Here is a 26,820-nt window from a genome sequence, read left to right on the forward strand (position 1 = left end):
TACACACCATGCGACATAATTAAACTTCACTACATACCACTCCACAACACAAAATACCATTCTACATAATCGGGCTCCATAACACACAATTACACGCCATATAATTCCAGTACTCTCAATACCACATACCTACTATCCACATATTTCCACTGCCCGACATGCCACATAATTCTAACACACAAATCCACTCCACACCACACAAATACATATTTCCACAAATAACAATTCAACCCAACCTACATAATTCCACTACACACCATATACATACACTCCACAACACATGGGTAAAAGACTCTAATTTACAACACCAATAACTCTTCTAACTCAATTAAATGCCAGACCTATTGCATTTGCAATGCTTGTTTTTCATTGCAGCCCTGTAGTGTTTTTAAAAGTGAGCAAGAATGAGAAGGTGTTTCTGCCTTGGGAGCTTCAATTGGGGGAGGGGTGGAAATGCGAGGAGGGGCTGAGATGGGGCACGTGAACTTGTACCCATCAACAAAAGGCTGCAAGGCCCCTCCAGGAGTGATTTGTTATTTTGATCACCTCCCCCGCGGTTTATGGTAAATCTTCCACTTAGAGACGGCTGTTTGCTCTTCGGCCGTTGACGGATTTCGTTAATTTACTAAGTAGTGCTCCAAGTTTGTTTGTTTACAAGGTCGTTGACTTCCGGACGCGCGTGGGAGAAGGACAAGAGGGGCTGCGAATGGAAGCCATGAACGCAGCCTGGAGGAAAGGGGATGTGAGCAGCGCGCCACGGGTTAATGAAACCAGGTGAATGTTTCAATTTTCTATCGTTTTTAAATGCAATAAATGTTGCAAGTTCTTAAGTAGGGTAACGTTCTTTTTGTATTTCTTCAGTCTCCGCGTGTCTTTTTTTTTTTTGCAAAGTTGCGATAGTGACCAGTTTACGAAGACTCCATTCCGGTTGCGAATGTATGAGTATATATGCGGAGAGGGAAAGAGAGAGACTCCGCAAAATAATAGATGTTAAACGAAATGAGTCCTTATTAGTTAAGCCTAAACACGGTGGATGCACACATGGCAGTCATTAACATCGACAGACGGCCCATGTTGTAACTAACATACACGTAGCTAGCTCCTCATACTTACTGGCATCCTCTGACCATAAATAGATTTTTTTTTTTTAGATATTAGAACCGCGAATCTGCATATTGATGAGAAACGCCGGACACAATCTTATTTTATGGCCTAAGGCCTAACAATAAGATCACAAGAAATTACAATTCTGGATTTTTTTAGAAGAAATCTAGGGGCGGCATGGAAAGGACAGCGACATTTAGAACATAAAATCAAAGAAGAAATGCAAACAAAAATTAAAACATTCTCCAAGAATACAGGTAATGCGTGTCCGTTTTTAATACAAATATACACTGGGGTATTCCAAATCACAAAACCTAAATAACTGGTATATTACGTCTAACAGAGTGTCTACAACTCTATGACCCCGTAACAAGCAGAGTGAGTCAGTGACTTACCTACTTTAGTGTTGGCATGCATTTTCCTGCTGGTCCTGTCTTGGAGTACCTCGGAAGGCCGACTCGGCCTACCATCCTTCTGAGGTTGTTAATTTCAGTAAATGTAGCACCTATTTTTTTTTTTTACAGTTTCTAGAAGTGCGAGCTAGAGCTCTGAAACAGGCAACTATAAACTGGAAAGATGTCTGAACGGGGTTGGAACCTTATGCAGAAATGGGGCGGGGAAGGGGCGTGCATGCAAGTACACACATGCCAACAAACACGATTCAGACCCACGATGTTTTAGCCAAAATTGCGTTATTAAATCTGTATTTCCGCCTTTAATTGACTCTTAATCAATGTACGTCAAAAGGGGAAAATACATTCCCCTTAATATTTTTTTCAAAATCTCCCGCTTTTCACTTGTAAAATGTTGCATGCAAGTGCGTGTAAGGAGGCTGAGATAGGTCTGAGCTTTGTTGCAGTGAGTGAGTCTTTTACCAACAAATTAACAGTGAGAGCCGAGCCAGAACTGGGCAAATAGCCTGGCTTGGCTGTAAGAGCCTGTGTACGAGCCGAGCCATGAAAATAATTTGCGTGTAAATCATGCATTTAACATCATGTAAAAATATGATAAAATCGCTTCAAATACATTTTTAAAAAGCGTATTTCTTTACAATGTGGAAGCCATTAAGTTTAGCACATTAGATTGCACCACTGCACTGAGAGGTCTTTATTTAAAATTAGTTTTTGAAACCTAAGCTTAAAACATCCTCCCTTCCATCACAATGCCATTAGTGAACTAACAGCTAGATTCATCAAAGAGCCATTTTGCGAGTCCTTAATAGCGATTATTAAGGAATCGCTATGAAGGACTCGCAAAACGGGATTCATGTAGGAATCGCTAAATAAATTGCGATTCCTTATTTGCGATTAGCAAATTGCTAATCGCAAATAAGGAATAACTCCCCATTCATTCCTATGGGCCTAAGGAATGAATGGGGAGTTATTCCTTATTTGCGATTAGCAATTTGCTAATCGCAAATAAGATTGTGATTTCAAGGGTGCCAGGGGTGTCCAAAGGACACCCTGTAGCACCCCTGAAATGCAAATTTACACAGGTGTTGCGCACACACATGTCCAAAGTGTGTGTAACATGTGTGTAACATGCAACATAGAAAAATGCACTGAAGTGCATTTTTCTAATTTTTCGCTATTTACCACGAAGTCAGACTTCGTGGTAAATAGCGGCCAAATATTGCGAATTCGCTATTTAAAATTGGTTAATGAATAGCATTTAAGGAATCTCTAATAGAGATTCCTTACATGCAATTCCACGCAAATATGCGATTTCGCAAATAGCGATTTTTGCATTTGGGATGATGAATCCCAAATGCAAAAATTGTGCTCGCAAAGGGCCAGATTCTCAGAATATGGCCCTTTGCAAGCGCAATTTCCTTTCATGAATCTAGCTGTATGAGAGGCAAGTCATTAGTCATGTGTACCCATTATGTGTCCTGAATTCTCATAGATGGAGCAGCATTAAGGCCTATTAAATCCAGCTAAATTACATCCTGAACTCGGGTATTTTAAGGTACTCTTGTGATAATAAAATAAAGGAGGCTTGTTGAAATAAAATATTTGCCTAGGATCACACAGTGTGGTCAAGTAGGGAAGCTGCGATTGATCCCGGGTCTTCAGGTTTCACATTGTGCTGTTAAGCCGTTACATGGGTGTCTCTTTCTGTCTCCTTTTTGTATCAAAATTCACTGCTTTGCTTTTAATTATTGGTGTATGGGGGAAAAGCAGATGCCACATGAATGCTTTGTTCATCATGGACCTTATAAATGTTTAGCCATGCAACACTTGATGTTGTTGCACCAAGGATATTGTGCTGGATAACTAAACACTTATAAGGTCCCAAAGGCGAGACCTATTGGCTATGCCAATGCCTGCTTTAATTAATCTCCCCTCCGCCGCTGCTGCCCCTCCCCTGCATATTGGCAGCAGCTGCAACTGTTCACGGTTTAGTCCGCCGTCTCTGGGATACCCTACAAGTCGCCACGTGACCAGTAGAAGGTGCAGTAAGCACCCAACTCCAGTTCTCTGTACTGAAAGACAGAAGGGGGAGAGGAGGTGATCTCTCTGTACAGGCGGCCAGGCTCTGGAATTTCTTATATGTGAGCAAGTGATCTGTTGAGCATCCAGGGACCACTGTGACATTGGCTCTCGGTGCTCAGATCAGATTTTGGATACAGGGAGAGTCCTTTTTCGAACTAGGTATAGCAAAGCTGCCAAGGTTTGCATTTGCGTACGAGTGACATTTCCATGTTTTTGGTGTGCTTATGTGTAACACTGTAATGTCAAATATGTGACATTATGAGTAAAAATGCATCACAAGCAGAATAAAATGGTCATTCACATGTAATAAGCCAACTACCAGAAATGGCATCGTTTTGTATAATATAATTAATAACTTTTAAATTACCATAAAACAGTCCAGAATGCAAAGTGATCTTGGGTTTAGAGTCGTAACTGGTGGATGGTGTCAGTCATGCAACCACGTCACAACTACGTCATTGTCTTGCCACTTCTTATGACCCCACCCCCACCTCTAGAGAGACGAATGGACACACACAGAATTTCAAACATTGTGAATTGATCTGTGTGGCATTTTTTTTTTTTTTTGCAAAATGTGTGGCCTGCAAATATTGCCTTATCAGTGAAACCATGTTATTTGGATAACATTATAATTCGATTGAAATAAAGGAAAGCTACATTTTGAAGAATTCATAATAACGTTTGCTGAATGCTCAGCACTAAGCCATCCATTATGCAAGAACATCAGCAGGTAGCTCTTTCTTAATCACATGAAGTGCTATAGAAATGCTACAATACAGTAACAATAATATTCGTGTGATCAGATGGCTGAAAGGCAGATTAGGCCCTACCAGGATTTTATCCCAGGACCTCCAGTTTATGGACACGTCTTGGCAGCAGTGGCTGCTGAGCCAGAGTGTTATAAATGAACGCCAGGACACTACATCTCAAAGAGTATACCACTGAACCAAATCTCATTCAAGCAACACTAATTTCAACCAAACTCGAAAGGGAGACTCGGAAATTAAGAAGAAATGCAACACGCCTTCAAAACAAAGGTCTAAAGCACATGACGTCAGTTCTGCTTAAAGTTACCTGTTTTCATGGATGTTGCACCTTTCTCCTGGAAGATTCTGCTTCCTTGTACTCTGCTTTCTTGTTTCTCCGTTTTATTATTGTTTTGTTTTTTTCCGGCTCTCTTCGTGGTCTCTATTCCCTCCTTCATAGTACGCGCACAAGGAAACACTCGCTCTCTCACCCTTCTTACACTTCCCAGCTTCGCTGGAGCCAAGAATATCCAGAATCAGTTGTGTTGTCAAGGCGTAGACTTTTATTCACATTAATCATATAAATCTACACAACCACTACGGGAGAAAAAGAGTAAAGCATTATTTGGATAAATATCAATTTGCAGCAACAGACTTTGCAATCTCCACATGTCAAATGCAGTAAGGAAATTAGACACATCATTGTAATTGATTTCAGCTTAGCCATGCACATGCACTTTAATTTGTTGGCCGACTCAGCCGATCCACTCCGCTGTGCACCTCGTGCCGGCAGGCCCCAAAGCGCCACAGCCAACATTGCATTACTTAAATATAGGGCACCGCATAGCTCTCCGGCCCACCCAGGTACCTGACCACAGGCCTCCTCCCAAATAGTCCACACAGTCCATATGTTGCGGGATAAGGCAGTAGCAGGACCACCGCCAGGTCAGTCCTAACCCTGCGCCTATCCTTGGCAGTAGAGTCCAGGACCACCAGCAGGTCAGTCCCCTCCCCGCTTATCTAATATACAGTTCCATTGTACCCCCTCTTGGGGTCCCTCCAGTCGCTGAGCCTCCATTGCTGCTCATGCCCCCTTTGTGTTAACTGTCAGTGCTCCGCTGAGCCCTTCTGCCGGGTGGGAGGGTGGCTTCAAAAGTTGTCGCGGCTACCCCGGGGTCCCAGGAGACAAAGAGGAGGAGACCCCAGGGGAGCCACCTTATATAACCAATACTCTTAGGTTTCAGTTTCCAGACATGGCTCCTACGTCCTCATCAGAAGAAAGGTCGGTGGTCGCAACCAGCCCTTCGAGTAAGCTTGGTTTCCTGGCGCGACGAAGGGTGCCCCTCCTCTAGGTGAGGGGAGCGCCTGATCATAGTACGTGCACAAACTCGATGAAAGGGAGACTCTGACATTAAGAAGAAATGCAACATGCCTTCAAAACAAAGGTCTAAAGCACATGACGTCAAATTCTGCTTTAAGTTACCTGTTTTCATGGATAGTTGCACCTTTCTTCTGGAAGATTCTGCTTCCTTGTACTCTGCGTTCCTGTTTCTCCGTTGTATTATTGTTTTGTTTTCTTCCACCTCTCTTCATGGTCTCTATTCCCTCCTTCATTTCCTCTGCTTGCTGGTATGGCACTGTGTGCTAAAATGCGTAGTGTCACATGTGATGCGTGACCCTTGGCATACCAGCAGTGCCCGGATACAGGTGGACTGACTGTATATTTGGGAGCTCTCTACAACCAAGGCCCAAGATACCTCAACAGCCGCCTCAACTTCTACACTCCCACACGCCAGCTCCGATCGACCAACCATGCCCTCGCCGCCGTCCCCTGCATCCGAAGAGCCACCACAGGAGGAAGGTCCTTCTCCTACCTGGCCGCCAAGACCTGGAACTCCCTTCCGACCCACCTCCGTCTGACCCAAGACCACCTCGCCTTCAGGAAGCAGCTCAAGACCTGGCTGTTCGAGCAGTAGCAGACCCCCCCCTCCCCAAGCGCCTTGAGACCCTCCGGGTGAGTAGTGCGCTATACAAATGCTTGATTGATTGATTGAAGATCTCTAGACCCGAGACATGGCCCGGGTTTCGGGATATCTTCCCTCATCAGTAGAGAACGTAGTTGGGGTGAAAAGAAGGCTGCCAAGTAACCGTCGCAGGCCTTGATGCCTAACCGGCACGCAGGTGCGGCATCCAGAAGCTCGTCCGCTTAAAGGCTCAGTGGAGCCCATTTGTAGAATCAACCGCAATGGATTGCACACCGCTAGCCCCTCCTCCGGATCGCCCCTCAGGATTCTGGTACATATAGTTCGTAAGTGGTTCACCTAATTAGGTGCAAGAAAGTACTTGTTGTTCTCAAGATCTCTAGACCCGAGACATGTCCCGGGTTTCGGGATATCTTCCCTCAACAATAGAGAACGTAGTTGGGGTGGAAAAGAAGGCCGCCAAGTAACTGTCACCGGCCTCGATGCCTAACTGGCGCGCAGGTGTGGTATCCAGAAGCTCGTCAGCTTAAAGGCTCAAGGGAGCCCATTTGTAGAATCAACCGCAATGGATCGCACACCGCTAGCCCCTCCTCCGGATCGCCCCTCAGGATTCTGGTACATATAGTTCGTAAGTGGTTCACCTAAGTAGGTGCAAGTAAGTACTTGTTGTTCTCAAGATCTCTAGACCCGAGACATGGCCCGGGTTTCGGGATGTCTTCCCTCATCAGTAGAGAACGTAGTTTGGGTGGAAAAGAAGGCCGCCAAGTAACCGTCACAGGCCTCGATGCCTAACCGGCATGCAGGTGCGTCATCCATAAGCTCGTTAGCTTAAAGGCTTAGGGGCGATCCGGAGGAGGGGCTAGCGGTGTGTGATCCATTGCAGTTGATTCTACAATGCAACATCGAGTTCAATGGGAATTTATAGTTAAATGCAATTAGTTACTTTGTAGATTACTTTCCTAACCACAGGACTGGATCCTAGATTCAGTCCTGGGACATGAGCTTTAAACAGTTAAGTAAAAGCGTTTTGGTTACAGTAGTTATTTTTAAGGAGTTGACCAACTTTTTCAGTTGAAATTGCCAAGGTTACCCTATGGAAGGAAATTCAATTTGCAAGTAAAGTAGGTTCTCATTACTTTTGTAATCCAGTACTGGGTGGGGCCTCTATCTAAAACAGGTAACTAATTACGTTTTGGTAGTTGGTACGATTTTTAAAGAATATTTGTAGTTTGCAAAAATCGTGGCAGAAGAAATTGCACAGAAAAACAGTCAATGGTTTCCTATGGAAGAAAATTCAGGTTAATGGTAAGTACGGTTAAAATTACTTTTCAGGGTTGGTCCCGGGCTAAAAGGTGCAGCACTGAGGTCTCTCCTGATAACAGGTGAGTAAATCGGAATTCGTTGTTCAGCTGATTTTAGGTGAATATTTTAAAGTTCTAAAACTCCACACTTAGAAGAATTTCCAAGTGAAACCAGTCAATGTTAGCCTAAGGAAGAAAAGTGAGTTATGGGCTTTTAGGTAAGTACTCGACTGGCAGAGTTAAGGTTCTGGGCATAGACTCCGGGGTCTCCCAGGGTCAGGTAGGTACAGTTGGTACACCCTCGGCAGCACAGAGGCAGGGGGCCTTCGGTTAGTGGCTGCTGGCTAGCAGGCCACGCAGCTGTGGGAGCTGGGCTTCTGGTCACTTGCTATGGGCAAATGGGGAAGTAGGATAGGACACAGGTTGCACTGTCAGGGGCATTCGGGCGGCTGGGTGCAGGGTGCTTTTGAGCCGTCAGGCGCTCAATGTTACTCAAAGGAGATCTTGAAAAATTAACAAAGGCTGCAGGCCCGGGGACTGTGGATCTCCTGGAGCCACCAACACTTCGACGGTTAAGTTGGGATCTTGGAGGGTAGGTAGGCACTCAGGAGTTGGGCACAGGAGGCCGGGGGGCGCTGGGTGCAGGGGTGTCTTTGGACGCTAGGATATCTTACCCTCTGCTGGTCGCGGTAGGAGGGGTCCCTGGTTCTGAGTTTGCATGCGTCGTCTCGGTCGTCGAGGAGGGTCCTGGGGCACTGGATTCCAGGTTGGAATCGCCTGGGGGACATCCTCAGGGTCTTTGTCCACTTGGGCACAGGCCGGGCTCGGCAGGTGCAGAGTGGGCTGGATTTGTGGTTCCTGGCTGGCACCAGGGGTATTGCTGTTTGAGCAGAGCCACTGCTCGTGAGAGTCCCAGTCTCTAAGGGGCTCAAGGCAGGCAGGTCCTCCGGGGTTCTTGAGGTTGCTGTCCTCAGGAGATGCTGGGATTTAGCAGGAGCAGGTTCAAGGATCAACAGGTCTGTAGGGCTGGGGCCAAGTCAGTTGGTTTCGTCCTTTTGTTAGCAGCTGCACGGCAGGTCTTCTTTCTTGTTTCGAAATCTGGATCTGAGGAAGGAAGGTTCAGGGTGCCCCTAAATAATACATTTAGGGGCGTTACAGGTAGGGGAAGGGCAGGGACGAATAGGTCCCTGTCCTGGGGTGAGTACACCCCCTATCCTGCTCCTCTCCTGTGGAAGGGGGGCAGGAGCCTATCTCGGATTGGGCAGGGCTCCCCATCCTCAAGATGGCCGGAGCCCGGAGTTGAGCTTCACCTTGCCTCTCCCACCTGAGGGGTGGAGTTGGCAGAGGCTGGAACACCCCCATTCCTCACGTAGGGTTTCCCGCCAGTCTTCCTGCCAAAGTGGGGGTCAGAACTGATGGGGGCCAGTTGCTGAGTACAGCAAGTGGTCTGAAGAAGCTCACAAAGGCGGTATGCCTTCGAAGCTTCCCCCTGCACATCCTAGGGGTGGAGGCCTAGCACCTCGCCCAGGATGTGCATTGTTGCAGGCCCAGGAGAACGGGATCTCTCCACCCAGGGGTCCAGCAACATGTCTGCTGTGTGGCAGCCTAGGCAGCCTCTCAGACCAGACGTGGATTGTCGGTTAGGTTTTCGGGGGTATCTCTAAGATGCCCTATGTAGTGCATTTTACATTAAATCCCACACTGGCATCCGTGTGGGTTTAATGTGCTGAGAAGTTTGATATCAAACTTGTCAGTCTTCAGTGTAGCCATTATGGTGCTGTGGAGTTCGTAATGACAACCTCCCTGCACCATAGACTCTGCCCTGGAATGGCCCTGTGTACTGTAGGGGCACAGGACTCATGCACCTGTGCCCACACCACTGGCATAGGGCACCCAGCTAGAGGGGTGACTGATGTATGCCAGGGCAGTGGGTTTGTGCGCATGGTACACAGGGATGTGTGCCATGTTGACTCTTTGTTTAGGTCTGCACCAAGACACTCAATCTGCAAAGGCAGGGTGTGGGTGTCAGGGTGTAGGGCCCTTAATGGTGCCACAATAAGTGCTGCAGCCCTTAGGGGTCTTCTCTGGTCACAATGCCCTGGCTACCATTTATCAGGGGCTGACATGTGGCCAGAGATGCCAATTGGGTTTCAGCTTCAATACAGTTTTAGGGAAGGAACACAGGCCCTGGGCACCTGATTGGCAGGAGCCCAGGGCACACTCATTCAAAGCACATCAGCAATTCTGAAAAAAGTGGGGTATACCATGCAAGAAAGATGGTACTTTCTCACAGCACGGCAGCGTGGTGAATGCGCGAGGGCTGGGGGAGTGAGCAAAGGTGAACGCGCTATTTAGCAAGATGGCTTCGGATTGTCCACAGTCCGTAGGGACACGCGCATGCTGTCTGCATTGGACAGATGGCGAGAGCAGCCATCTTTGTCCATGCAGACACGTGCATGCAAGCGTTGGGGAGAATTGATTCCAAAAGGTCCTCTCCATGGGGAGAACAGCGCAGGAGTTGCTTTCGCCAGGCGAGATCTAAAAAGTGCTGGTACTCCCTACCGGACAGTACCAGCCCATTTAAAGCACTAGTGTGAAACAGGCTTGGATTGTAGGCTGATTAGAAATGTCTGGCTGTTGGTCCACAGTGACCCAAAATATAACATTGGTATCCACAGAGTCACACCCAGTGCAGTGGGGCTTGGTGCTCGGTAGAGGCTCAAAGTCAAAGTACATTACTGGGATTCATCACTGGCCTGTGTGGTACCATAGTGGTCAACCCATTGCAATGTTTGAAACCTGCCATAATATCCAGAAAGAGGTTTTCGTAGTCCAAATATAATAGCTAGTTTTTAGTTAGTAGCACGTCACAAATTATTATGACACATTGTAAATAACATATGTTTATTCATTCACCAACATCATGATTAAAGCTCAGAAAAGGGTTGAAACTCGTCATTGGCAAACTTTTATCTCACTAAAGTAATTTTATCCGCTTACTGTGCCCCCCACTTAAATAGCCTCTTAACCATGTCTCGGGTCTGCCCTTTGCAGGCTGTAGTACAGTTGAAACTGTCAATTTGCTGTGACAAAATAATCCCTTTGCCTAGCATCAATTCCCTTTTAGTTACATAAACGTTCCCCCTAAAGAAGACCCTTGACAGCCCACAGGGCAGGGTGCATTGTAATGAAAAGATTGCACATGTAGGTTTACGTTTTACATGTTCTGATAGTGAAAAATTCACAAATGTATTTTTGACGAAAGTGAGGCCTGCCTCACCTGTAGAACAACATTGGGTTACATTATTACTTCTAATAAGAAAAGACTTTTGTTTGGAAGCAGGTAGACTGTAATGTTTGGTATCAAAGGAATAGTAATTTAAATAACCTCTTTAATGGTAAAGACAGGTTTTAAGTCCAAGTTTTGAAAATGCCACTTTTAGATAGTTGGCATTTTCTTGCTTTCTTGTCCTAGCCACTTGGTTTCTTCACCCTGTTTCCTGGGTCACATGAGTTGTAGTTGGCAGATGACCTTTGTGTTTTCCTCCCATACAGCCAGACAATAGAGGAACTGGGTATTGGCAGAATAGGCCACCCAAGTCAGGTTGGGGGCAGAGCTGTGCACAGCTCTGCTTGCACTTCATAGAAAACTCCTCCGCTCACATACAAAGAACTACACACTATCCTATTGTGACTGCAGATGGACTGGGAGCAGAGCAGGTAGACTGGAAATTCCAGAAAACATCTGTGTGGGGTAAACTCTAGAGGTGTCTTCCACTTCAAAGTGGGCACCAGGTATAAAAATAAGGCTCTCAGACCCACTCTTCTGTTCACTTCTGGGCCTGCTGAGTGACTCTCAGAGGACTGCCCTGCTGCCTGTGGCCTGCTGTGTACTTCAGAAGACTGCCCTGTTGCTCCAAAAAAACTGTGTTGCTGCCTGAAGCCTGCGCTGTGCCCTCAGAGGCCTACCCTTCTGCTTGTGACCTGCACTTGTGCTTGAACTCAAGGCTTCCAGATTGAATCGTAGGGCTAGTTGCCTGGCCTCCAAGCATCTGGAACCCGCACCTTGACCGAACCTGAGTGAGTCCTGACCCTCTAAGAGGTGCCCCTCCAGCCTTGGACTCTTGAAAGTGGTGATAAAGCTGCCCGGATAGCCCAAATCCAAAACTTGAGACTTTTCTGCCACAAAGTGCTCTGAGACCTGAAATGAGACACCTACCTGCTCGCTGATCGCAGGCCAGCTTGACTTTGCAGCCGCCACCAATACGGTCTTCTATGAGCAGCAAATCCTGTTCAGCATCTTCTCTTAGAAGGGGTACCTGGCCTTGCAGGGGTAGCCCTTGCTGGCTACAGTCTGCAGCTTTGCCTAGTTGGAGATTTTCAACTTCCATAAAGGAGACCAAGGTTGAAAGTAGAAATCTTTACTGCGACTATGTCCAGCTGCTCCCAAACAACAATGCTTCCTCTCTGGACACTGCCGGCTGCCTTGCCCTGCTGAACTTTACCTTCTGAGACATTTTTCTTAAAGTCCTTCTAAGTCCGAAGGTGAGCAGAGAGCAGACCCAATCCCCTTAACTTATCCAAACTGCACGCCATCGCTGTCAGCCATAACTTTTGACTTTGTCCAGGTCTTGTGCCACTAGATGTCCGTGGTTGGTGCTTTGATTTTCTATGTGCTATTTGAAACTTTAAACTTTAGAAAATCTGGTCTTACTGAAAAGAATTTTGTTGTTTTGGTGTCAAACTTTTATTAAAATGTCCTCTATATTTCTAAATTGCTATGGGATTTTCCTTTTGTTTTGTTGTAACTTTATTTCTGTTTGTTTGCTGCATAAATACTTTACACATTGCCTCTAAATTAAGCCTGACTGCTTTTGTTCCAAACTACCAGAGGGTTAAGCACAGGTTAATGTTAGTGACTTTTTGTGATTCACATTGACCGGGGATTGTGGCTGTTTGAGTAGGTTTTCAGCCCCTCAGCCAGCAACCCCATTTCTCACACTATTTATGCAGAGTATCTTGTTGATGAATTGTGTTTTGTGTCATTTCTTGAAGATTAACAACTAACAGAACTTTGTCATCCTCCCTACTATTGCACTGAATCGATTGCCCACCATTACTAATCTTTGAGAAGCCTTGGATTATTCTTTGACAAAATCTTTACGCATATTAGATAAATGTCCTATTTTCTTTCAGTTATAAAACTTGACATTTATACCTGGACAGTTGGAAGAATATGAAGGATATTTTAAACTACCACATCTGACATGTCGGAACTTGCTCTTCTTATAAATATTAATTCCCTTACTGTTATTTTGGATAACTTTCTTCTTAACCACTACATTCTCCTCTAAACTCTCACCCTTGGATAATTTGTCTTGCAATTAAGACTAAGGTCGTTTTGGATTTGATATTTTCATGGAGGTGGATATTCTTTCTATTCTCTTAGCCCTAGTAATTGCTGCCAACCCAAAGTGGTGCAAACCCAGTCAGCAAGTAAGGAAGAATGCCCGGGGCCTATCACAACAGCTAATATCAAAAGGTAAATTCCTAAATAGCTTTTCCCAAACGTAACACAGCAGGGACATGCATACTGTACGGAAATGCCTCTTTTTGCATGATAGGTCCCAAAGATATGGACTGATGCTGCTGGTTTTTCAACTTTGAGACTACATTGAGGTCTGCTAAAAAGACCTCATTGTCAGAGCTTCGATTCTTAAAAATCGAATGATAAATTGTCTATTCCTAATTGGATTACCTTAACTTACTTATAAGACCCTACTATATATTACTAAAGGTACCTAGGGTCTGTAAGTTAAGGTGTCCCTCTGGGCCTGCACCACTTTCTGTGCCACCCTGATTATGACAACCGAAAACATGTCTCCCAGCCGGCAACTGCAGAGTGGTAAAGTAATTTAAAACTGCTAACTCGACTTTTCCATTTAAAGCAATGTCAGATGGGGCGTGGCGCCAAGATGGCAGCGGAGTAGCACCGTTTCCTTGGGGCTCCGCTCGCTGAGGCCGACTAAATGCATCCAAAAGCACCCTCGAGCCCTGAGAATTGGCAGTAAAGAGCTCTCGAAGCAACCGGACTGCTAAAGATGCCGGCAGAACCGGGTGCGACCCCACAGAGCTGCGGTATCTTGTGCCTGTGTGCTCCGAGCGGGGAGCGCCGGCGGAGTCTGGGAAGGTGCAGAGGCCGTTCCGTGGCACCTATTGTCGGAGGAGGAATGCGTGGACTGCAGTTTGCGCGGCCGTAGGTCCCAGTGAAGCTTGGGCGCCCCCCGAAGGTGCTGCGGAAAGGGGGAGAGATGCCCAACTTAGGAGTGTGGCCCCACGCAGGGGCAGACGGTGGCCCGCCTGAGCCCCACGACCACGAGGTGATGGCCACAAGCACGGAGGCAGGTGTCGGGCGCTGGAGTCAGGCCTCCAGCGTGGTGGAGGCGGCCACGGAGGACCGCACGCAGAAGGTTAACGCCGGACCCACATTGGGAGACCGCGATTGCAGCCTTGAAGTGGTGTCTGGGCGGCGACGGTGAGTGGATCCGGCCTGTCACCCGACTGAGGTGAAGCAAGGAGGCTGCGAAGTGCTGCTAGGGGGGTGCTGAAGAGTGCCCGCCCCACATCAGAAGCGGCGGCCCGGGTGGCGGCATCACGACCTCGGGCAGGAGTGGCCCAGTCCCCTGGGACTTAGTACACCAAATGCTGGGCCACTGTCCGGGGGCCGTCTGACTGCAAGGGACCCACTGGTGGCAGGGCCGCGCTGGGAGACCAGAGGAGCGCACTGAGCTGACTGTGGCATGCGACTGGCCTCACACCGGAGACACAGATTGAGCACGTTACGGAGTAGAGGGACCCAACCCCAGAGGGATTCGACGGCACCTCTCAAAGGTCCCAGCAGCGGCGGTGGGCACGCCAGCCGCGGCTCACTGGCTGCCGCTCATGGCTACTCAGCGCGCCAAGAAGGAAATCCAAGGCAAGAAATCCTCCATTAAGGACTTATTCCAGAAACCCAGTGGAAGAAGCCAGGGAGGCCTACTACTGATCCACAGGGCTCCCCTTCAGGCGATAAAACAATGGGCCCAAACGCAGGACACACAACTGAGCCAGTCACAAAAGAATTCATGGAGCAACTTTGGTGCTCTGCGAGACGACTTCGCTGAGTTGCGACAAGAACGGGCCTCCGAAATCAAGCAGCTCAGGATGAATCTCGTGAGGTGGGAGACAGAGTGGACACTCTGGAGTGCAATGGGGTTATAATGGTTGCCACTCGGGATCGTCTAACAGTGGAGTTTGAGGGCCTTCAGGTTGGAGTGTACCAGGACCTCTGACCCCTCACCCTTTAAACACGAAAGGAGCTGCGACCAGTCATAACCTTCCTACGGGAGCAGGGAATACGCTATAGATGGGGGCATCCGTTCCGACTCTCCTTCGTCTGGAACAAGGAAACGCATGGGGTCCGTACCCTGCAGGACACGAAGGCTATCCTAGGGTCTGCTTTGGCGGTGGAGAAAGAGCCGGACGCGACTGAGGATGGCCCAGCCTCGGGAGGGCTGGGGATGCCGGGCAGGAGATGGTACCCTAGGAGTGGCGCCCAGGCAAAGCCGTTGAAGAGGAATGCCGGGAGGAGCGGTAAGCCCTACTGAGGCAGATGCAAGATCAAGAGAGTTCTGCTGACCAGGCTGGTGATTTACCCGAACAGTTGAATCTCTGAGACCCAAGGCGGGGACGAAGGGAAGGAGCTAACCATGTTGAATTGTCGGTCTTGGTGGGGGGAAGGAGCCCCCACCACGGAATGGTGTCGACCGACCATAGGACTCATGGACCCCTGCACATCGGGCGATTTGTTCCAGTTGGAAGAATACTTTGATTTCTCTGTGTGTCCCTTTCTCTCTTGCGGACTTCTTTCCTTTTCTTTTTTCTGTCCTTTCTTCTTTTTCCCCCACGAGGGCGATCAGCGGGGCGCCGCAAGTTACCGGCTGTATATGTGTATGCTGTGGGCAGAGACGGGCACAGTGCGGACCCTCCTCCCCTGCCCCCTGAGCAGCTCTTGCAGGTACATGTTGGTACGGCAGCGTAGCCCCTAGGTAGAGAGAGGGATTCACCACCCCCTGCAGACATGGACTATGATTTCAAAGTGAATCTGACGGCGTAGCGCAAGCGAGTGGAGGATCTCTTTGAGTACGAGGGCTGCAAAGGGGGCTGAGGGACCTATGGGCACGTGTTCAAGGCAAAGCGCAAAGATGGGAAGGACGAGAAGGACTATGCTTTGAAACAAATAGAAAGTACTGGAATTTCAATGTCTGCATGCAGAGAAATAGTACTGTTACGAGAACTTAAGCACCCAAATGTGATTTATTTTCAAAAGGTGTTCCTTTCTCATGCTGACCGAAAAGTATGGCTCATTTCTGATTATGCTGAACATGACCTATGCCTATGGCATATAATCAAGTTTCACAGAGCTTCTAAAGTAGACAAAAAGCCTGTACAGTTACCCCGGGGAATGGTGAAGTCCCTATTGTATCAAATTCTAGATGGTATTCACTTCTTGCGTGCCAACTGGGTGTTACACAGAGATTTGAAGCCTGCTAATATTTTAGTCATGGGTGAAGGCCCTGAGCGAGGTTATTTAATTCTCCTTTGAAGCCTTTAGCATATTTAGATCCAGTAGTTGTAACCTTCTGGTATGGTGCACCAGAGGTGTTATTAGAAGCAAGACATTATACTAAAGCTATTGGTATTTGGGCGATAGGGTGTTTATTTGCGGAACTGCCGATGTCAAAACCAATATTTCATTGTCGGCAAGAGGATATCAACACTAGTAAGCCTTATCACCATGACCAGCTGGATAGAATGTTCAATGTCATTAGTTTCCCTGCAGACAAAGATTGTGAAGACATTAAGAAGATGCCTGAACATTCAACTTTAATGAAATATTTCCGGAGAAACACATATACCAATTGTAGCCTTACCAAATACATGGAAAAGCACAAAGTAAAACCAGATTGTAAAGTATTCCACTTGCTTCAGAAATTACTTACAATGGACCCAATAAAGGGAATTACCTCAGAACAAGCTATGCAGGATACGTATTTCTTAGAAGATCCACTTCCCACTTCAGATGATTTTGCAGGTTGTCAAAACCCTTATCCAAAAAGAGGAATTCTGAACAAAAGAAGAGCCGGATGACAAGGGAGACAAAAGAAACCAGCAGCAGGGCAATAACCATACCAATGGAACATGTCACCCAGGGAACCAAGACAACCGTCACGCGCAGGGACCTCCTCTGAAGAAAGTGAGAGTTGTTCCTCTTACCACTACCTCAGGTGGACTCATCATGACCTCAGACTATCAGCTTTCCAATCTACATGCTGCCTATCCTAACGCTGGACCAAGCACGTCGCAGCCACAGAGCAGCCTGGGATATTCAACTACCTCCCAACAGCCTTCACAGTACTCACATCAAACACACTTGTACTGAGCTGCACCTTAATGTCCATGTACTGTCACTAAAGCTGCAGGGCTGACCATGCAGCTGCCTCTCTGGCTTGGACTATATGAATGTACTGTACAACCACACCTTCAACATGTCCATTTGCCAGGTCCTTCACTTTTCACATAACGGAGTAGTGGTTCCTGAGTTGTAAAGATTTGGGGTTAAACTTGAATGAAAGTGCTAGCACAGTTTGTGTTATGGGTATGCTACTTCCATAGTTTACTTGACATGGTTCAAGCTGACCATTGGTCAGCGACAGTCTGTAGCTGTTAAAGCTGTGAAATGTGACGGAGCATTTTGTTGTATGTGTGGGGACTTTTCTCGATGTAAAAACATTGTCTGACCAGGGGGTGGAGCTGCAACGGCAAACAAGATGGCTGCTTAGGCTCCCGGCTCCGCTGACCTCCGTATTCCGCCACAAGATCCTGTACAATATCCTGATTTTACGCCCAGCCCCAGCGTGGATGAAGTGTTCCTCATTCCGATGGTGAAATCACAAAAATGTTATCGGCTGATTTCACGAAATTACATCGAGTTGAAGATCGCGGCCTGCTCCAGCGGTGAAGCCGGGGCCTCTAGTACTTGCAAGGCCAGGCTGCAGTGCAACAACATCGGCTGAGAGACCCTGGCAGGGTCCGGTCAATCGTAGTGGAGGCTTCGTCTGCGCCCGAATTTGGTGGCGATCGTTTTCTTTGCCCAGCATTGAGAGAGAGGTGACCTTGCTGTTACTGACCGTGGGTGGGATTCCCTGTCACGCGGACCCGGTATAGATTCTCGCCGGGGTGCGGCGGGTCGGGTCCCCGGCCTGCGGTGTTAAGCCGGGTAAACGCGGCTGTAGATAACAACGGGTCACCGTCCACACTTGCCCTTTCGTAACCCTTTTCGTTCCCCCCGAAGATGCCAGATTCACCCGGGGAGCTGATTGTGATTGGTATCGGGCATGAGACCATGGATCAAACGGCGTCTGAGCTATCGCTGCGATCAATATTGGCAGAACTTTGGGCGTTTCACTTGTTTTATTGACTAAAATGGATGTAAGCCTTACTGGGATTCTGCTCGAGGTACCGTACCCTGCCCCACTGTTAAAACCGCAATCTACAGCCATTCAAGCCGCGGCCATTTTGACTCAGTGCGAGGACCCCGTGTGGGAGCCAGTATTGAAACCAACCTATGGTGCCCTGGAAGATGGTGTCCCCAAGGTCGTGAGTGTACCACCGTACCTTCCATCACCATTGACTTTGGAGGTATCGAATGGCGTTCCCCCCCCCCCCCCGGAGACTTGTGTTCTAGACTCTTCTCTCATCTTGTTGTTGTCTCTTCCCTTTTTGGAGATTTTACGATCCCGGGGCAAGAAACACTGGGACTGTCCAGCTAGGAGAGGGAGATTTTCCACGCTTGAAGTTCTTGTGGACTTACTAGCTACAGGTTGTAACGGATTGACTTTCGATGACTTCTCTCTCCTCTATGACTTGCTTGTGTGCTTATGGGTCTCGCTGGGGAGGGTTTGTGTGCTGGTGCGAAAGGGTTTAGGTTAAGATCAATTAAATCGGGGTGGTTTGGAATTGCTATTGTAGACGCTCGAACTGCAACTGTTTTATTCAAGAGGCTGGGCGGTGTATCACGGTGCCCCCTACTGCCCTTTGAAAGAGTAGCTTTATATCCGTCTTTGTGCGACAGGGGGTGTCTGTTTTTGGTGGGGGGGCTAAGGGGCTGGGAGCACATACGAATATGCCCTCCTCCATTCTTCTTCTTCTTCCTTCCTTTAGGGTTTAAGTTACTTGGGGCGACAGGCACGCTGCTAGTGGGGTTAGGCCATAGCCATCGGCAGGGGTGCAGGGTGGGGGGTTGGAGTTTTTTTTTTTTTTGCCTTTATTTTCTATGGCCTTTTTCTTCCTTCCCTTTATTCCTTTAGGATCAGTATGGTTTGTGCTTTATTTTGATTTCATTGTGATCTGGAATTTAGTGCCCATGCTTCTTACGTAAGTCGGACTTTCGGGTGGGCAGGCCCTGAGAACTGGCGTTCACGAAAATGTGTATTGTATTGTTGTTTACTCTGATTCATAAGCATTGAAGCCAGAGTCCCAGAAATGGCTGTTTCTAGATGCATATCATGTTTTCTTGGCCTGTCCCCCGTATCCTTTTGTTAGATTATATGGCACCTGATCCGTTCATTTAAATAATATAAAATAAAACCTTTATTATATCCTGTGATTTATATATACGTTCCAATACAAGTTCCTTCCTGAATCGCTGCCGGGCCTAAGAGTTATCGGCTGAGGAGCTGTGTTGTACCATGATATACTGGGTTCTACTTATGTTTAGCGCCCGGCCCCTGCGGTTGTAGGCCCATACTTGTATTTTATGAATGCTGCAATAAAGGTTTTTTAAAACAAAAAAAAAAACGTCTGACCAATAGTATCCAGACTACTTCAAATGATTTCTAAAGCAAATGTATTAATATGGCAAAAAAATTAAAAACACAATCACCATGATTAATGAAGACAAATTTGGTACAGTTTTGTGATTTTATTTTTGCCCATGTTGATTCATTTTTTGCATCCATTGAGATTAATGACTGCAGGAGCTCTTTAAGATATAAAACATTGCATTTTAAGTTTCTCAAGAGCCTCCCAAAGATTCCTTTTCATCAAACAAGGTTTTGTTTTCTTGGTTAAAACCTGTCAGTAGCTGGGGGGTTGTGGCCAGTCAGCCATCATGGCGGACGCGAGTTGTTGATGATCCGAACGTTCACCCCGGTTTATCCTTTGGAGGTGTGATCAGTGCCCGCATGGAGCGGGGCCGGTGCGGGGACACGGTGGGGAGCTGATGCAGCCTGGTAGCTCATCGATCATGAGGCGCTGAACGGAGTGCTGCAGCCTGGACGTGCAGCGGGGCCCAGGGTGTGAAAGCGCGCAAACTGCTCCAGGAGGTAACGGCAGCCGCCGGGGCCCGAGACGGAGCTGCGAGACTGCCAGGGGCGCGCTGAAGGGCTGGCCTTGTATTGCCATGTGATGCACACCGCTCTGACGAGACTGCACCGGAGGTGAGCCGCTGGGACCTGCCATGTGCCGAAGACTACTGCTGCCTACCGCTGCCAGTGGGTTACGCGGTGAGAAGTGAAGGCGGGCTCGTGATGGTAGCGGGGCGCTAGTAAAGACACCTGGTCCGTGCCCTGATAGGCCTGCTGAGGACGTTCCTTTGAGTGGCGGGCATCTGTGACCTGGGGATCTACTGGTGGCTGTGCATCAGAGAGACTCAGCGGACAGGGTACGCAGCGAGGCCTGAGAAGGGAAAGTGCGCCCTGGGCCTCTGAAGGTAACGGCTGTCTTCGGGGCCTGAAGCTGTGGAGTAAAGCTGCTGGAGGCGAGCTTGGGCTCGGGCCTTGAGTCGGCCCTGCACTACACGGGGACTCGAGTGCCTGTGCAAGCAGCGGGCCCCCGAGGCCTGAGACGTTCTGGAGGCCTGCAGGGGTTGGTGCAGGGCGGGGCCTGAACGCCCCACGGGCCTGAGAAACAGTGGAGTGCTTGACCTGAGCCGCGGTGCACACCTGCTGTGGACATTGTTGAGAATAGCGGGCCCCAGGTAGCTCCCGTGAAGAGCAGACCTACGTATGCCAGGAGCGGGACACTAAGAGTGGAGCAGACGGTCGCTCCCCGCCAGCAAGTAAGTGGGGAGACTCATTGCGCCTGGCACGACAGCTCAGGAGCAGCCACCCACTGTAAGGGCAACCGAGAGTAGTTGCGCCTGGAGTGCTCAGAGGCGTGGGGAGCTGCAGTGGATATGGCCGGGAATGTCCGCCGCCAGGGCCTGAGACGCTGCAAGCTGGTGAATTAAGGCACAAGCGCCATTTTGTGTGGGACTGTGACAAGAGTGGTGCGCCCCGGGTACGAGAGTCATGCCTGTAGTAGGAGATGCCCGGACGATAGGAAGCGCCACAGGGAGACTGTGCCCAAGGTCCCTGCAAACCTAAGGTGAGTTCCCGCCAGATGCACCTGGTGGAGCAGAGCCGAGTCTACCGGAGTGGTGAGGGCAGCGGTGTGGCGCTCCGGATAAGCGGGGAGAAGCCCGGGAATCTCTGCGTTGTACAGGAAAGACAGACTGCATGATAACCCCCCCTAGTGCCGGTAGCTGGCGCAGAGTGGCTAGCCTCCCCGGCAATAAGGACAGTAAGTCAGACTACTGAAGACCAGACTGCTAGCTTTGAGTCGATGCTCAGAGACGGGGGCCTCCCTGCTGAAAGTTCTGTTCAAGGACTGGCACGACAAACTTTTCCCTCGACAACAGGAAGAGGCTCGGGCTTTGGGTGGCCTGGTACTGACCACGCCCACCCAAATTGTGGCCCGCCTGCGGATGCCAACGGCACAACAACTAGTCGCAGCATGGACAGTCGAGGGCGGAAAGTCTAGACCCCTTGCAAAGGCGCCAGAGTGGAAGCATGGAACCGCAGGCGACGGCCCTGGCAGCCAAAATGGACACAGTGCTCGCAGCGCTGGAAAGGATTGGCACCACCCTGGAGCAAACCAAGGAATCCCTAGAGGCACGGGTTGACAAAGTCACGTTGGATTTCACCCTTCTCCATGCAGACCACCGTAGGCTAGCCAAGAGGGTTGCAACACCTAGCCAAACGCTTCAGGAGATTCAGCCTGTTGTCCAAAACCATACTATAGCGCTACAAGACATGATTGACTGGGTCCACGCGCTCGAAGACGGAAAAGAAGATGCGGGAGGGCGCTCCCGGCGCAACAATGTTCGCGTGGTGGGCCTTCTGGAAAGCGAGGAGGGCAGAAATCCGGAGCAGTACGTCGAGCGCTGGGTACGTGATTTCATGCCCCAGGGGGCGCTGTCACACCAGTTTGTTGTGGAAAGGGCGCACAGAGTGCCGGCGCAGAAGCCCAAGCCGGGGGCCAGACCCTGCATGTTCCTCTGTAAACTTCTCAACTATCGGGACAGAGACGTGGTGCTACGTGTAACCATGAAATCAGGCGACCTGAATGTGGGAAACAGTCGGGTAATGTTCTTCCCGGATTATACAGCAACGGTGCAGACTGAGAAGCACCTACATGGCAGTGAAGCGCCAACTCGGGGAGCTGGAGCTGCCTTACTCCCTTTTGTTCCCGTCCCGCTTACGAGTGGTCACGAAGGAGGGAAATTGTTTCTTCGACTCTCCGTCGGAAGTGTGGGACTGGCTGGAGGAGTCGGGGCAGTGGACAGGAACAAGACTTCCAGGTTCGGATGACGGCAGCCAGCCAGAGAGGAGATCAAGACGGCGGGGGACACACCAAACTGCGAGGCCGGGTCCGGTTGCGCCCAGCCCAGAAAAATCCGAATGGAACGCCAGGAAGCTCTTGAGGCGGTGGCAACCCTTGGGACAGTGCACAACAATGGCCGCATGGAGACCTACACACGCAGCGAACCAGGAACCAGTGGCTCGTCATCTCCATCCACGTGATCTCTGAAGACTCGAATTTGCCTGTGGTGACACCCCAGACTGCTGACCAGCTTAAGTGGTGCTGCGGCGCTGAGTTGCATCTATACATGGCCTACAAACATGCATACGCCGAGGACTGTTGTGTCTTTCATATGCCCGCACCCATACTGTTGAACTGTGCTGTGTATCGGAGGTGCGCTGGAAAGTTAGTGAGACGCATGGGCACGGCTGGGGGACAGCTTACTGCACGGGTTGGGACGCACGGTACAGTTACTCTCCGTAGACTTGAATTTGCCTGTGGTGACACCCCAGACTGCTGACCAAATTATGTGTTACCACGGCGCTGTGTTGCATCTGTACATGGTTCACAAACATACATACGCTGAGAAATGTTTTGTCCTTTTATATGCCTGTACTCATGTTGTTGAACTGTGCTGTACACCGGAGGCGATCTTGGCAAATAGTGAGGCGCATGCGTGAGGCCGGGGGAGAGCTTTATGCGAGGGGGCAGGACACACGGTGCAGGTGCTACATGCGGAGGCTCCCCACCACTGTGGCCCGCTCCGGATCTGCACGTTAGACTACACCATGACACACTGCGCACCTCCCGCAAGTATAGGAGGCATGAGAAGGGGGAATAGTGCAGACGAGTCACCGTCACCACACCCACCCCACCAAACACTACACTGGAATAGCTCACCAGTACCTGTATTGTTTCGAGGTTTGGACGAATGCCCTTTCGTGGATCCGCCCCATTAGTTACATTGTTTGCAGTTGTTATCTTGTTTACTTGGCAACACATTGATATGCTCCCCTCAGACCGCGACCCCCTGGTGCGGCCATTTTGCCCCGTGCCGCGCCTAAGTACTCAGAACTACATTCTGACCTGAAACATACGTGGCATCCACACACTGTCGAAGCGTTATTCCATCTTTTCCTACCTACAGCGACACTCCGTAGGAATTGACCTCCTACAGGAAACGCACATGACCCAGACCAAACTTGCTAGACTTCGCAGGCGTTGGAGGGGGCAAATATACAGCACCATATTTTCGCTGCCCGCGCAGGTCACACTGATCTGGGTGCGGGCGGGCGGGCATTCCCTTCAATTGTGAAAAGGTGGAGGTGGAACGGGAGGGCAGGTACACGCTACTGCGGGGGGAAACTAATTGGTTAAGAAATGCTGTTGGGATCGTTATATGCACCTAATGTGGACCAGCTGTCCTTTCTAGCGCGGCTGACGCAGCTCCTGCATCCCTACGCTGGGCTCCCTTGGTTGCTAGGAGGGGACTTTAACATGGTGCTTGATGTCCAGCTGGACAGATCCTTTCCCTCCCTCTGTGCCGCAGCGATGGAGTCCAACGCGCAGGCGTTTAGGGACTGGCTCATACACTGGGCGCTACAAGACCTGTGGCGCATCCTCCACCGACAGATAAGATCTACTCCTACTACTCAGCAGTACATGATTTTGCATGTCCGGTTAGATAGGAAGGTGGGCTCCCAATCATTGCTCCAGCTTATTGCACAGTCAGAATACCTGAGGCGGACACACTCCGATCATAATCCCTTGTGGTTTCAAATAGGCTGGGAGGCGGATCGCCCGCCGGTACCCACGTGGAGACTTCAACCTAGCACGCTAGAGGACCCGGAGTTTCTCTCTTCTCTGGGTACGGCCATATTAGCTTACTTTGACATTAATGAAGGTACGGCGAGCAACACATTAGTGGAGTGGGACGTACACAAGTGACTGTTCGGGGCCACTGTTTGGGGGCCACATGGAATATACGTAGGACGCTTTCCGACTCCCTGGCGCGCTTGGAGGATGAGCCACTGCAATATGAGCGGGAGGGAGAAGGAGGGGGTAGACACTCACACAGGTTGCAAGATCTCCGCGCCCAACATGCGGAGCTCCTGGAGAGGCTCAATGCCACAACTATGCGGCACACACGGCCAGAACACATGCTAGGGAGGCTGGTGTACACGCAGCGTGCAATCCACCAGGCCTTCACTGACCACTATAAGCAGTTGTATAAGGCTAAAGCAGTTGGCCCCAGGCACCTTCTAGAGGGGTTTTTGGACTCTGCCCAGCGGCCCACACCCTCTGAGGAGCATAAGGAAGCAATTAATGCACCTCTCTCCTTAGAGCAAATTGGGAAGGCGATCCAGTCAATTGCATCCGGGAAAACGCCGGGGCTGGATGGTTTGCCGGCTGAGTATTATAAAACCTATTGCGAGTCCCTGGCGGCGTTACTTTATGCGCTCTACAACAAAGCGGTGGAAGTGGGATCGCTGCCCAAATTCAATGCTGGAGGCGTTCCTGGTCTCCCTATCCAAGCCGGACAGAGACCCTACGACTTTGGGATCCCATAGGCCTCTGGCGATGCTTAACGTGGATTATAAAATCCTCGCAAAAGTACTTGCGGAGCGGTTGGCACCAGTGGTCCCCCACTGAGTACACGCAGATCAGAACGGGTTTGTCCCTGCGCGGTCCTCGTCATTGAATCTTCTGAGGTTTATCAGGGTGGCAGCCGAGGCCACGCATAAGTGGCCCAGGGCGGGATGTCTTAGCCTAGATCTGGAGAAGGTGTTTGATTACCTAGAATGGGGTTATATGTCGGCGGTGCTGTTACGATATGGGTTGGACATGGGGTTTCTTCACATGCTCTACAAGAATCCCACAGTTCGGGTGAGGTTAGGCCCCTACGTATCTGAAGCGGTATCAGTGGGCCGGGGTACTCGGCAGCGGTGCCCTCTGTCTCCGTTGCTATTCGTGCTGGCAATCGAACCCCTGGCGGTGGCTATACGTGTGACTCTGGGGGATGGTATACCGCTAGGGCATGCCGTTCACCAGGTGTCGCTTTACGCTGACCATCTTTTGGTATATGTGAGAGACGTGGGGTGCATGCCAGGGCAGCTGGCCCAGCTGTTGCAGACCTTTGCCACTATCTTGGGGCTTCGTGTGAATGTGGTTAAATCCAGTCTTTACGCTTTCAACTCAGGGACAGTGGACCCGGGATACTGTCTTGACGTTACGCAGGTCCAGTGGAAAGAGGGTACCTTCAGATATTTGGGGATACAAATCTACCGTAGCCCAGCTGACTTGTTTGACGGGAACCTGGGAAGGGCGGTCACGGCGCTTAAATCGCAGGTGCGCTTTTGAAGTACACTTTTGCTGATGACCACAGGTAGGGTGGCGCTCGCCAAAATAGTCATTATGTACTACTTTGTTAATTTGCCACTATTTATACCGGCTGCCTTCTTTAGCATGCTCAATAGGATGTAGCTGGACTTTGTCTGGGGCACAGCTCGGCACAGGCTGGCGCTTGCTAAATTATTCCTGCCGACGGACCGGGGTGGTCTGGCCGCTCCCTGTCTCGAGCACTACTATCTGTCCGCTCAACTGCAATGGGTTGCTCGCTGGCTGGCGGAAAGGAGCAGACATGATACAGCCACAACAATGCTGCCTTCCTCACTAGACCAAATAACCAGACTTTTCCACCCCCTTGCTATAGTCACGCAACCGACGCCGCTCCTATTGGCGGTGGCATACAAGTGCTACCGAAGGGCTTTATATCGCACCCGCACTGCTGTCCCGTACGCACCGGCCATACCTCTGGAGGGTTCCCCAAGTGGCGGGGGGTGCTTACGGCTCCTGCGCTCGCTGAATGTTGGGAGGCCGATGTTCGTACGCTTTGAGATCTATATTGGGATGGTGAGCTCATACCATACGAGACTATGGTGGCAGAGGAAGAACTCCCGCCCGGAGGGTTTTTGGCCCATCGCTCCCTGATAGCGAGATTGACTGCTAAATGGCGGGACATGACCATGGAGCCCACTCAGCACCTAACCATGCAATACCTTCACGTCATGGGGAGAGGTAGGCACCTAGTTTGCTGGTTCGCGGCATCACTGAGGGAGCATGCGGGTATCAGCTTCGGCCCGCTTCGATGCAAATGGGGACTGGACCTGGGGCAGCCACTGGTGGATAAGGAGTGGGAAAGAATACTCAAAAGTCCCGTGCGTATCCCCAGAAACATGCGGTTTCGCCAAATTCAGTTATTCATTGTCAGTAGCGCTTACCTCATACCGGAGCTGATCAACAAATACTTTCATCGTAATGATCATCTTTCCCCTAAACACCGAGGACTCAGTGGTAGTGTTTCAAAACACCATGTCTCACATCCTGAGTTGGATGAGCTGCAGTCACCTGAAGCTCAACCCAGGCAAGACTGAGTTGGTCTTGCCTGGGCAGAGTGCACTCAGCTGGA

General features: G+C 49.6%; 1 pseudogene; it reads left to right on the forward strand.

Moving 5' to 3' along the window:
* Positions 1-15,613: 15,613 nt before the first annotated feature.
* On the forward strand, positions 15,614-17,109 carry LOC147707562 (cyclin-dependent kinase 8 pseudogene; annotated as a pseudogene).
* The last annotated feature ends 9,711 nt before the right edge of the window (positions 17,110-26,820 follow it).

The sequence above is a fragment of the Lissotriton vulgaris genome, chromosome 6 (genome assembly GCF_964263255.1).
Source record: "Lissotriton vulgaris chromosome 6, aLisVul1.2, whole genome shotgun sequence".
Lineage (NCBI taxonomy): Eukaryota > Metazoa > Chordata > Amphibia > Caudata > Salamandridae > Lissotriton > Lissotriton vulgaris.